Below are 13,994 nucleotides of genomic sequence, written 5' to 3' on the forward strand. Positions count from 1 at the left end.
AACAAAAATTTTTGTATGAAACCATGATTGTAACTCAAAAAAGTAATGATGCAATTCGATTCGTAGGACCCGAAATAGGAGGAAACCGTCGAATTTGGTCTTGTCTTTTTTTTTTTGAAAAAAGCTATCACAGTGTAATTATGTATGTTATTGCGGGTTATCGGAGAGACAATACGGCTTCATAAAAAAAAGATCCACTATTGACGCACTACGAGAAGTCGTTGATACTGCGAAATGTGCAGTAAGTGGCAAAAGATGGAAAGGTGGCACAAAAAAGTATTGCATGCTGATTACCCTGGATATCAAGAATGCGTTCAACTCGACAAAATGGGCACACATAATCAAAGCCCTGAATGAAATACGCGCCCCTGAATACCTCATTAACATTATATTGAGCTATTTTAAAAACAGGAGGCCGATTTTTTGAGACGGACGAAGGCACCAAGAGCTACTCTAGCTCGAGTGGTGTACCCCAAGGCTCAGTGTTAGGCCCACTATTTTGGAATCTTATGTACGATGGAGTGCTAAAAAGACAGCAACCAACAGATATTAAACTAGTAGCTTATGCGGATGATCTTATGGTGGTAGCAGTAGTCAAACAATTAGCCGACCTGAGAAATAAATGTAATGAATGCTAATGGTCTACAACAACGGTTCATTTTTGCGAGCCTGAAACTGGCGGAGAACAAAACAGATGTTTTACTCATAAGCACTAGGAAGATAGAAGAACGAATAGAACTCACCATAGGGGAGTACGAGATTACATCACAGCCGCATCTGAAGTATCTGGGAGTAATATTGGATTCCACATTAAAATTAAAAGAACTCCTGGAGTATTCTTCCGGCTAAGCAAACAAAATCTATGTCTTATCGAGAATTATGACCCACAGAGGCTGTGTGCGTTCCAGCCAACGATTCTTAATAGCGAAAGCAATGAGTTCCGTAATACTGTATGCGGCACTATTATGGGTACAGGCAGTGGATATAAAAGCGTTTGCTAAACAAATAATTGCAGCGCATAGGCTTTCTACAATTCGGGTAATAAGTGTTTTCCAGACTATATCAACCGACGCTGCTAAAATATTAGCCAGCATGCCACCCATTAACATCCAAGGAGATGAACTCGAGCATTTTTATCACAAATCAGTGCCCAAAACAGTATCGGCAAGGACAGAGGAGGGAAACAAGAGCACTAAAATGTGGCAGGAGCGGTGGAATACCTCATCCAAAGGGCGCTGGACCCATCGACTTATACCGGACATCCACTTGTGGATAGCCAGACGACATGGACACCAAGATTAATCTGACCCAAATACTTAGTGGACATGTGTGCTTTAGAAGCTAGTCCGAACTGTCCGACGTGTACAGAGTATATATAAGACTCTGAATATGTATTATTTTATTGCCCTCGATTTTCGAATACAGGGGAAAAACTAAAAATCACATTTGGTGGTTGTTCAAGATTTAAGTTCAGTAAAATGCAGTCCTGCGCATAATTAGTAAGGACGCAAACCGATACCAGTCAGCTGATTGCTGAATGCTGAATGATCAATATGATTGTGTCCTCCTTTTATTCCTTGTATTCGTAGACTAGCAGTTTCACTCTAGCTTAGCGAATGTAAATGTAAATCAAATATGTAAACTATAGACATTCATATATATGTATGCACATATGTATCATATGGCGTGATGCTACAATCCGTTAACCAAATGTATATTTAAGGAGGTATTCAATAAAGAAGCGGCCTATTTAGTGATAGACGATTATAAAATACAGACGTGCTTTTTTAATACAATTCTTGTACAGTGGTAGTTTTACTTTCGATAATTTAACGACACTCATGTGTCAGTTGTCTGATAAATGGAAAGCTGTCAGCGAATCATCAGCATTTATAATAACCATACTGAGACCCAAATATCAAAATGATAGTAATAATTTTATATATATGCACCTACGAGTATGTACGTAGTTTTTATGTTACGGTTTTGGAAAAATACCCAAACTTTAATATTCCACGGTTGTATTACAAAAAATAGAATCATTATTGAAACAAGTATTATATTATACATGTGTCCGCGCACCCTAATAGTGTGTGGATGTTGGTGCGCGTGTATGAGTGTATGGGTATACAGTTTTTGGAATTTCATTACAAGACTAAGGTCCTTATAATTGCATCAGCCGTTGATTATGCTGTGATTGGTTGTCTGCATGTTGTCACTTCAAGAAGTACCGTTTTAGCGAGGCGACAGCGTGGCGTCGCTATCGTCGAGTGTGGTTCGGTGGTAAGCACAAAAAGAAGAAAACGTCGCAAAATCAGTTGAGTATAGAACTAAGCAAAACGTAAGCAACCGAAACTCGCTGCGCTACAACAAAGTTTATCGAAGACAACTTTACTCCGACATCAGAAGTGGAATCTGCCTATCTGCCTCAAACATTGGATGGACCATGGCGTACCAATGATGGAGTTGCAGAGTGGAAAATTGATTGAACTTGTGCGGGCCATGGATCTGGCTGTGCCTGATGCGGGGCGGAGCAGGTCTGTGCAACATCCCAAAGTCGGCCCAGACAAAGCAGGCGCCAGCGCTTCGTCGTGGTGTACTACTGTTGAGGTTGTTTTGTAGGAGGGTGTATTGAAGGGCACTGAAATGTAAAGAGATACACGATGCAGATGGAAGCGTTTCAAGATGGCTTGTTGCAAGTAATTGGAGCGAGTTGAGAAAATGCCGGAGCTGTCTTGCGATGCGATCATGCAAATAGTGTTGTTTTGGTTGTGCATTGAAAGGTAATTTGGAAAAGGTAATGTGTGTGGTTACTTTTGTCAGAGTTGCATTTGTGAGAAGTGTGTGGTTGGACAGACGGACGGGTGATAGAGTGAAACTGCTTCGAGTATTAACAGTGAAATAGTTATGCGGTAAATAATATTTTAAAGTTCATGCAAAGTGAAAAAGAAAGCGCTCACGGCGAAGGTGTAGAAAGTTATAAAATATGTGAGAAAAGAGTAGGTTAAGTAAAATAAAGAGGAAATAAAGTGGTTCAATAAATGATGTGTGTTGGCATAGAAAAAGCTTAATAAAAGTGCAATAAAAGTGTTCTATAAAAGACAAGTGAATGAATGATAAAACAGTGATAATCACTCAGTGTAGCACGTTGGCCAGTGCGGTTCTAAGTTCTCCCAGTTCAATATTAATTACAGTCTTGAACACGTTGGGGGATATGCTAATGGCGGCTGAAACTGGAGCACGGTCTTGGCGGGATGTGTTGGGAGAGGTGCGGTTGGCAATCAATTGTACAACCAACCGTATTGCGAGGGCGAAACCTTTAGAAATGTTATTGGAAAAGGTGGCACGTCCATTAGGATTGCTTCCGAATGGCGACATAGAAAATGTTGTTGATCTGCCAAACGTGGGAGTGCAAGCTGCAAAGAATGCTTTAGCCACTGCAGTTTGTGTTGAAAGGCGGTTTGGTAAAGGTAAGACAAAAGTAGTTGGATATAAAGTTGGAGATTTTGTGTTGTTTGAAGGTGAAGAAAGACATCAGACCAAGTTAAGTCTGAAATTCAAGGGGTCTTTTGAAATAGTAAAGGTTTCAGAAAGTGGCATGTACATTTCGGAATCCTTGACCAATGGGATAAGTTGTGGATATGCACGCGAAGATTTGAGAAGGTTGCTAGAGGCACAAGTGCCCGAGAAACTGAATGTGTATGATGATGATGATGAGGATGGTGTTGCAAGTAGAGAATCCGTTGCGGTGCGGTGAAGAGACGAAAATGAAAGTATTGAGGGTGTTGAAGTTACTGAAGAAAATGAGAATGAAGATGTTGAGAATGTTGAAATCACTAATGAGAGTGAAGTGAACGAATAAAAATGACAAAATATATGAATGGCTGTAGCCAAAGAAAATGGCGGAGTACTCAGATCATAATGTAAGCACAAGTGCTACTAATGGTTGTTTTGATCATGGCGTGTGGCTGTTTTGATCATGGCGTGTGGCGCATTTGATTCAGTAATGAATTGATTATGTGACAGTAATGTAGAAGTTGAAAGAAACTGTTGAAAGAGACAGTAATAAAGAAAGTTGAAAGTTCAAAAAGACAGTACAGTTGCCTTAAGGGCTTAAAATGATGTTAGTAATAATAATGTGGGCACAAGTGCAAAACAATTGTTTTGATCATGGTGTACAGCGCATTGGATATTATAATGTAAAACATGTGTGGTTAATGATAATGTGAAAATGAGCTGTGTTAAAGAAAAATATTTTGTATTACTTAAGAAGGAAACAGAAATATGAAGATGTAATTTGTCAATGCAAATTATAAGATTAGATGAAAAATTGGAAGTTACATTTGAATAAACTTTTATAAGTTGATTGAATAGTAACATAGCATTTTTGGTAAAATTGCACGAAGTCGTGTAATGGTCAGGATGGCCGTGTGGGCGCACCCTAATAGTGTGTGGATGTTGATGTGCGTGTATGAGTGTATGGGTATACAGTTTTAGGAATTTCATTAGAAGACTAAGTTCCTTATTATTGCATCAGTCGTTGATTGTGCTGTGATTGGTTGTCTGCATGTTGTCACTTCAAGAAGTACCGTTTTAGCGGGACGACAGCGTGGCGTCGCTATCGTTAAGTGTGGTTCGGTGGTAAGCACAAAAAGAAGAAAACGACGCAGAACTCGCTGTGCTACAACAATGTCTATCGAAGACAACTTTACTCCGACACATGCATATGTATATGTACATATGTGTATGCCATACATACCTAAATAAATTAATTTTGATAGCCTACCTTAACCAGGACTGCATACAAAGTTTGAGAAAAGAAGTATTGGAATTATATTTTTAAAAGCAAACAAAATATACAACCAACTATTTTTTTACATGCTTGAAAAAAAAAATTTTTTGTAAAAAAAATTTAATCTAGTCGGGTTTCAAAATCACTGTCTTGTAATTATGTTTGTTCTTACATACCTACCACCATTGCTGAAATGAACATACAGTAACTGTAACTTTGCGTTGGGTTTGGGACCCGCCATGTTGCGCTGGGTTTGGGACCCGCCACGTAAAAAAACACCCCCAATGAAAACCAACAATCAGCCGCTGTTGTCGACTCGGCTATAATCGCGTAAGCGGTGTCTACGCTAGTAAAGAAGAAGAAGAACTGTAACTGGGAAATCCCCTTATTCGAAAACTCTTACCTACATACACATTTTGTTCGCATGATATTTACACTGACGGACAAAAGTTTTGGCACAGCTGATACTGGTTTCTTCAGTGCTCTGTAGTTCCGTAAATTTAAAAGGTAGGTTCAAATATTGTAGTAATAATATACTCGCCTTTATGTTATCTATCACTACACTTGATTTCATTTATGATGTATCTATGGTTGTTTTGTTACAATAAAGAACAAAGAGCAAATATTAAATTTTGTTTTAAACTTGGGAAAACGTTTACTGAAACATTTCAAATGCTGAAAAAAGTTTATGGTGATCAGTGCCTATCCCGTAGTAATGTGCATGAGTGGTTTAAGCGATTCCCAGAGAGAGAGGACGAAAGCCATCACCGAAAAAAGTCGGCTTCAGAAGCCAAAAATAAAAACAATGCTGATTTGTTTTTACGATTCCGAGGGTATTGTACACCGAGAGTTCGTCCCACCTGGCCAAACGATTAATGCTGTGTTTTACCTTGGTGTTATGAAGCGTCTTTTGTCATGCATTCGTCGTGCTCGACCACAATACCGTGAGGCAGGGTCCTGGCGCCTGTTGCACGATAATGCGCCGTGTCATCAGTCGACGCTTGTCACTGATTTTTGACAAAAGGAAACTCCATATTAACCATTAATCACTCACCCTACTCACCTGATCTGGCACCCTGTGATTTTTACCTATTTGGAAAACTTTATTTGCCCATGAAAGGACACTGGTTTCAGGACATTTCAGCTATCCAAAAGGCGACCACCGATATTCTCAAGAGCATTCCGAAAAATGACCTTAAACACTGATTTCAAATGCTAATTGACCGGGCTAAACGCTGTATCGAAGCACAAGGAAACTACTTTGAATAAAAAAATATAACTTTTGAAAAATATTAATTTTTTGTTGTTTTTTAACAGTCCTGTTTCTTTTGCGACAGACCTTGTTTATATTAAAACATGGGAAAAAATGCTAATTTAATAACGGGTATTCAAACCTCTCATTTTAATAACGTCCTTTCAACGATTTGGCATGGAGTGAACCAATTTACTTGTCACCTCAGATCCAATGTTAGTCCATTCGTGCTGCAGTACCTCTTTTAATTGGCTTTTACTTGTTACTGTATTCTTCTCAACCCTTCGTCCAAGTTCATCCCATAAATACTCAATTGGATTTAAGTCCGGTGATTGAGGAGTAGTTGCAAGAACGTGGGGAACGTGATGAATGATCCACATACGAACATCATAAGCTGTATGTTTGGGATTATTATCTTGCTGAAAATAGAACTGATTCCCAAGATTCAGCTTTTCTACACTTTCTTGCAAATTTTCTTTCAATATGTTCATATATAAAGTTTTTCCATTACTCCATCAACAAATACTACGTTCCCAACGCCTGACGCTGCCATACATCTCCAAACCATGACTCCTCCACCTCCATGCTTTACGGTATTACCAACATTGCTTTTGTCAAATGCAGTATTTCCCTTTAGCCATACCCGTATCCGACCGTCGCTTTGGAAATGTTAAATTTACTTTCGTCTGTGAACAATAATTTTGTATCAGAAATCCAGTTTTTTTATTTTATACTCTTTAACAAATTGTAAACGCTTTTTTGTTAGCCTTGCTGATAGTGGTTTTTTTGAGCTATTCTGGATTTGTACACGTTATTAAATTCTTTCTGGAGGTCAGCAGCAATCTTTATTGAAGTCAGTTTGGGATTTTTTTTTTATTTGACGTACCACAAATGCCTCCTCTCTACAACAAAATTTGCGTGGACGCCCTGAACGATCGCAACTCTGGAGACAACGGGCATCTTTAAAACGCTTGATTATGCTCCGAATGGAAAAACGAGTTAACTTCATTATTTCACCAATTTCTGCATAGCCTTTGTTGGCGGATTGAAGATTTCAAATAATTTTTCTCTCCTCTGCTGTCATTTCCGCTCGCCTGCCACTCATTTTACTGAATTGTAGTAATTTATGCACGCTACACAATACTATATTTCACTTAAAAAGTTAACGGTTTCTATTATGTGGTACACCATCATGCGGTCTCTTGTTGTTATCAGTTTTTTCTTTTTTAAGCAAAATCAATGGAATTATTTCCGAGAATTCTAGCAGTGCCAAAACTTTTGTCCTCTGAAATATATTCATTTTTTATTTAAATTATTGTAACAAAACAACCACAAGCATTCTTCTTCTTCTTCTTTACTGGCGTAGACACTGCTTACGCGATTATAGCCGAGTCAACAACAGCGCGCTAGTCGGTTCTTCTCTTCGCTACATGGCGCCAATTGGATACTCCAAGCGAGGCCAGGTCCTTCTCCACTTGGTCCTTCCAACGGAGTGGAGGTCTTCCTCTTCCTCTGCTTCCCGCGGCGGGTACTGCGTCGAATACTTTCAGAGCTGGAGTGTTTTCATCCATCCGGACAACATGACCTAGCCAGCGTAGCCGATGTCTTTTAATTCTCTGAACTATGTCAATGTCGTCGCATATCTCGTACAGCTCATCGTTCCATCGAATGCGATATTCGCCGTGGCCAACGCGCAAAGGACCATAAATCTTTCGCAACGTCGACTCATCAGATTTTGTCATCGTCCAAGCCTCTGCACCATATAGCAGGACGGGAATTATGAGTTTGGCTTTTGTTCGTCGAGAGAGGACTTTACTTTTCAATTACCTACTCAGTCCGAAGTAGCACGTGTTGGCAAGATTTATCCTGCGTTGGATTTCCAGGCTGACATTGTTGGTGGTGTTTACGCTGGTTCCAAGATAGACGAAATTATCTACAACTTCAAAGTTATGACTGTCAACAGTGACGTGGGAGCCAAGTCGCGAGTGCGAGGACTGTTTGTTTGATGACAGGAGATATTTCGTCTTGCCCTCGTTCACTGCCAGACCCATTTGCGTTGCTTTCACAACGACGGGGGTGTTGTGGCCGATGATATCAATATCATCGGCATACGCCAGCAGCTGTACACTCTTATAAAAGATTGTACCTGCTCGATTAAGTTCTGCAGCTCGAATAATTTTCTCCAGCAGCAGATTGAAGAAGTCGCACGATAGGGAGTCGTTGTTGATTTACCAGGTCTGAAGCCACACTGATAAGGTCCAATAAGTTTGTTGACGGTGGGCTTTAATCTTTCACACAATACGTTCGATAGAACCTTGTACGCGATGTTGAGGAGGCTTATCCCACGGTAGTTAGCGCAGATTATGGGGCCTCCTTTTTTATGGATTGGGCATAGCACGCTTAAATTCCAATCGTTGGGCATACTTTCGTCCGACCATATTTTGCAAAGAAGCTGATGCATGTTTGAATAGCTCGGCCGGCAATCCATCGGCCCCTGCCGCTTTGTTGTTTTTCAGGCGGGCAATTGCTATTCGAACTTCTTCATGGTCGGGCAATGGAACGTCTGCTCCATCGTCATCGCATGGGGTATCGGTTCGCCTTCTCCTGGTGTTGTGCGTTCACTGCCATTCAGCAGGCTGGAGAAGTTTTCCCCCCATAATTTAAGTAATTTATCAAGCTTTTCGTTCTCACGCATTTCGGCCTCTTTCTTTTTCTGTCTACAAATGCGTCTCGCTTCCCTCTTCAACTCTCGGTATCCATTCCATCCCGCACGTTTGTGGTCGATCGTAACGTTGCGAGGTAGGCAGCCTGTTTTCTCTCCGCTGCGACACGGCACTCCTCGTCGTACCAGCTGTTCTTTTGCACTTTCCGAAAACCAATGGTTTCGGTTGCAGCTGTACGTAAGGAGTTTGAAATGCCGTCCCACAGTTCCCTTATACCGAGTTGTTGACGAGTGCTCTCAGAGAGCAGGAGTGCAAGCCGAGTAGAAAATCGTTCAGCTGTCTGTTCTGATTGCAGCTTCTCGACGTCGAACCTTCCTCGTGTTTGTTGGCGTGCGTTTTTTGCTGCACAGAGGCGGGTGCGAATTTTGACTGCAACAATATAGTGGTCCGAGTCGATGTTAGGACCTCGGAGCGCACGCACATCTAAAACACTGGAGACGTGTCTTCCGTCTATCACAACATGATCGATCTGGTTGGTTGTTTTTCGATCCGGAGACAGCCAGGTAGCTTGATGCATTTTCTTGTGCTGGAATCTAGTACTACAGATCCATATTTCGGGTCCCGGCGAAGTCGATCAGCCTCAACCCATTTGGGAATGTTTCGTCGTGGAGGCTGAATTTACCGACCGTAGTGCCAAAGATACCTTCTTTGCCCACCCTGGCGTTGAATTTGCCAAGCACGATTTTGACATCGTGGCGGGGCATCTCTCATAAGTGCGCTCCAAGCACTCATAAAAGGCATCTTTGGTCACATCGTCCTTCTCTTCCGTCGGGGCGTGGGCGCAAATCAGCGATATGTTGAAGAACCTCGCTTTGATGCGGATTGTGGCTCGACGTTCATTCTCCGGAGTAAATGATAGTACTCGGCGACGGAGTCTCTCTCTCCCACCACGAATCCAACACCAAACTTGCGGTCCTTTATATGGCCACTGTAGTAAATGTCACAAGGACCTACTCGTCTCTATCCTTGTCCCGTCCATCGCATTTCTTGGACGGCGGTGATGTCAGCTTTTATCTTTACGACGACATCTACCAGCTGGGCAGCGGCACCTTCCCAATTAAGGGACCGGACATTCCAGGTGCATGCCCTCAAATCATAGTCCTTAATTCGTTTGCCACTGTCGTCATCAAAAGGGGGGTCTCTCATCCGAGGCTGTTGGTGGCACATAAATGAAATTAAGCACAGTGATAGATAACATAAAGATGAGTAAATAACTAGTACATTATTTGAACCTTCCTTTTATATTAACGGATCTATGGAGAACTCAAGAAACCAAAACCCACCGTGCCAAAACTTTGGTCAGTGTACATTGCTGAAATGGATATCTCCAACGATGATTCCGATTTTAGTCCAGTTCGTCGCAAACAATTGCTATTGTTATTATTACATTTTACAGGTTTTTTTTTACACGGTTGAAAAAAAAAATTTGTAAAAAATATGTAATCTAATATGGTTTCAAAATCAATGTCTTGTAGTTATGTTTGTTTTTATAATTATGTAGCTATGTAAATATTTTTTCATTTCCATTTTAATTCTTCTGTTCTTAATTCTGGATTAACAGACTTCTTTTGTTTTTTGCTTAATCGACAAATTTTTCACCTTTATGAATTATGTATTTTAAGTTTTAATGCTCAATAAAATCCCATAAGAACATACAATTTGTATGCACATTTGAAATTTTATAGTTTTCAACATTTTTTGCACGGTTTCTCGAAGTAAATATAGTTTCTTTTATATAGTACACGGCATGGAACGTCGTTTACTATACGAAACGCCTCTTTTATGAGGAAAGTATCTACCGTGTAAAGAAAAAGTTGGGTGTACATATATGCATATATACTTAATGCAAACACATTTCCTTGTTTTCCAAAAATATATACATACACTAGAGGACCCGCCCAAGTTTTACTGTGGCTGTTACATAGGTAGTACTACTAATACCATCTATATGATTTCTATTAGTCAGATTATAAATATTATTTAAGGAATAATCGCATTTTTGGTGAAGCAACTTGTGTTAGTTTACAAAACAATTAATCATAAAGAATTGCGTGCGTTAAGAAAGAATTGGTTTTTGGGGTAAAAGTACTATTGAATTTGGGCTGTGCATCAGTGAAATCAATCGAGTGCAATCGATTGTCAGCCTAGTGGACTGCATATTAAGAAACGGTTCTCAAGCGTGAAAAGACAAAAAAATCGGCTGGCAAGGTTATGACATCAGTGTTTTGTGATGCCCATGGTATATTATTCATCGAATGATAAATGAGCCAGTTTTAATTCATTGCATTGTGTGTTTGATTGCAGTTCTATTCTACCATTCCTAATATTTAGCAATTTTAATATTTTTCAGGAAGGATCAGTTTGAAATTGTACGCATATATGTATTCATCGTTCCCGTTTAAATATTGCATTGCTCTGTGCAATGCTTCGAAAAGATTTCTGTATATCTCAAATTTTAATAGACCTTTTTATCAACATTTCAGTTATGCCGCTATTTTTTATGCCAGACCTTTTGCAATTGTAAATTGCCTGTCAAGATACCCCCTCCAATAGTTAGCAGGTATGAAAAAAATATTATAGCTACCCATAGATGTATTGAATGACCCAATTTATTACTTAAGAACGAACAACTCTGTCCACAATATGTCGCCTTTTACTTTGGGATCGTTTTGTTTAATGCACGTTTACGCCAATTTAAGGTTTGAATATTGAATACTGCGATGGTAGCGCCATCCATTGGTCAAACAATTAAAATTAGCAATTAATTACAAATGAAAAATTAATTTAAAAAAACATTTTCCAGTGGACCAAATTGTAAATCTAAACCATTCTCGAATCTCCTTGAACATACACACAAAATTTCATCAAAATCTGTCCATCCGTTTAGGAGCAGTTCAAATGCAAACACATGGTCAGAAGATTTATATACATATATATGTATAAAGATGTACATAAAAAAAATCAAAGTAATTGTAAAATTCACTTACGATACAGCGGTAAAGTGAAAAAAAAATTTCTTAATTTTAATTAAAAACAATAATCAAATCGCTGGTAAACAAAACTGTGAACGCACGTATTCAAAGTCCATTTTGGCAACTATCCGGCAATACCCCTTGCTCTTTGGCAAACAAAAACAAGCAGGATTGCATACAAAAAGCGCGTTGGTCTCTTCAATGAGTTCTCAATTGCACAAAACACAAGTACATACAGTACAGACAAGTCCACGTATTAGGGTGTATTCAAGTACTTACGTTAGGACGTAGAAGGTCAATAAATTAAAAGTGTGGATTTTTTGATACCTAGAACTAAAGTAAAATACGTATATGAAAATATTATTATTTTGCAAACGAATAGAAACGGTAATAACACGAAATTGCGTACCTGTTTTTTACCAACCTAAACTGAAAATAAATACTGTTTTACCTAAAAAAAGTTCCAATCAATATTCTATTGCCTTATTAAAATATTTATTAAAATATTTACACTGAAAATTTAATTATTTTTACGAACACTTTTATAATAAAACTAGAGGACCCGCTTACGTTTTACTGTGGCTGATACATACATAGATAGTACTACTAATATCATCTATATGATTTCTATTAGTTAGATTATAAGTATTAGTTCAGGAATAATCGGATTTTTGATGAAGCAACAAAAATGAATCAAAAAGCATTTCGTGCGTTAAGAAAGAATTGGTTTTTGGGGTAAAAATACTATTGAATTCGGGCTTTGCGTCAGTGAAATCAATCGAGTCCAATCGATTGTCAGCCTGGTGGACTGCATATTAAGAAACGGTTCTCAAGCGTGGAAAGACAAAAAAATCGGCTGGCAAGGTTATGGCATCAGTCTTTTGGGATGCCCGTAGTATATTATTCATCGAATGATAAATGAGCCAGTTTAAATTCATTGCATTGTGTATTTGATTGCAGTTCTATTCTACCATTCCCAATATTTAGCAATTTTATTATTTTTCAGGAAGGATCAGTTTGAAATTGTACGCATATACATATGTATTCATCGTTCCCGTTTAAATAAGTATTGCATTGCTCTGTGCAATGCTTCGAAAAGATTTCTGTATATCTCAAATTTTTTATCAACACTTCAGTTATGCCGCTATTTTTTTATGCCAGACCTTTTGCAATTTTAAATTGCCTGTCAATATACCCCCTCCAATAGTTAGCAGGTATGAAAAAAATGTTATAGCTACCCATAGATGTATTGAATCACCCAATTTATTACTCCAGAACGAACAACTCTGTCCAAAATATAAAAACTTGATCCACAGATGTCGCCTTTTACTTTGGCATCGTTTTGTTTAATGCACGTTTACGCCAATTTAAGGTTTGAATATTGAATACGATGGTAGCGCCATCCATTGGTCAAACAATTAAAATTAGCAATTAATTACAAATGAAAAATTAATTTAAAAAAACATTTTCCAGTGGACCAAATTGTAAATCTAAACCATTCTCGAATCTCCTTGAACATACACACAAAATTTCTTCAAAATCGGTCCATCCGTTTAGGAGCAGTTCAAATGCAAACACACGGTCAGAAGATTTATAAATATAAAGATTGAAACACACCTGCAGGAGCGACATGCTCAAAACAGGCTATTCAAGATACTGCAGTAGATATTTCGGCTCACCGATTGAAGAAAACTCTAAATCGTTATTAGAAATAAAAAAGCCAAAATCTTAACAAATTTTGTACTCATCTCCAAGCGTCATATGACGCCATAGTAGATTCTGACGATTCAGATCTGCCACATAAATTTAAATCACGATATTTACGAAAACTGCTTAGACCAATATGAAGAAACAAAAGCTATGATCTCTGATCAATTAAAGCTAATAAAAGCAATTGCACCTACTTCACATCCGAGAGTAGAGCTACCACAAATAGATACACAAAAGGCAACGCATGTGACACAGAAATATTTTATCGAGGTTATGAAGAATGGCCGTCCTTCTGGGACATGTTTACAGCCGTCAACCATCCGCAACTTTCAAAAGCACAAAAGTTGTATCGCCTCCGATACAAAACAAAAGGTCAAGCAGACATAATAGTAAAACAGTTCGATCTTAATGACGAAAATTTCAATTTGGTTTGGGATGCTCTAAAAGCGAGATACGAAATCAAAAGAGTACTGGTCGATAAACAAGTAACGACACTAACTAACTTACCAAAAATTAAGAAAGAAACATCGAGTGTAGAATTCATC

General features: G+C 38.7%; 1 protein-coding gene and 1 long non-coding RNA gene across 7 annotated transcripts in view; both read right to left on the reverse strand.

The window, feature by feature from the left end:
- The window catches only part of LOC105227259 (cullin-associated NEDD8-dissociated protein 1), a 122,126-nt gene that overhangs the window by 28,470 nt on the left and 79,662 nt on the right, over positions 1-13,994 (reverse strand). The gene's annotated exons all lie outside the window — the stretch shown is intronic.
- Positions 754-13,238, reverse strand: LOC125775705 (uncharacterized). Its single transcript, XR_007421311.1, has 2 exons — positions 5,196-13,238; positions 754-5,138 (listed from the first exon to the last, which is right to left on the reverse strand). It is a non-coding gene; the product is annotated as an uncharacterized LOC125775705 (long non-coding RNA).

This window comes from Bactrocera dorsalis, chromosome 1, assembly GCF_023373825.1.
Source record: "Bactrocera dorsalis isolate Fly_Bdor chromosome 1, ASM2337382v1, whole genome shotgun sequence".
NCBI lineage: Eukaryota > Metazoa > Arthropoda > Insecta > Diptera > Tephritidae > Bactrocera > Bactrocera dorsalis.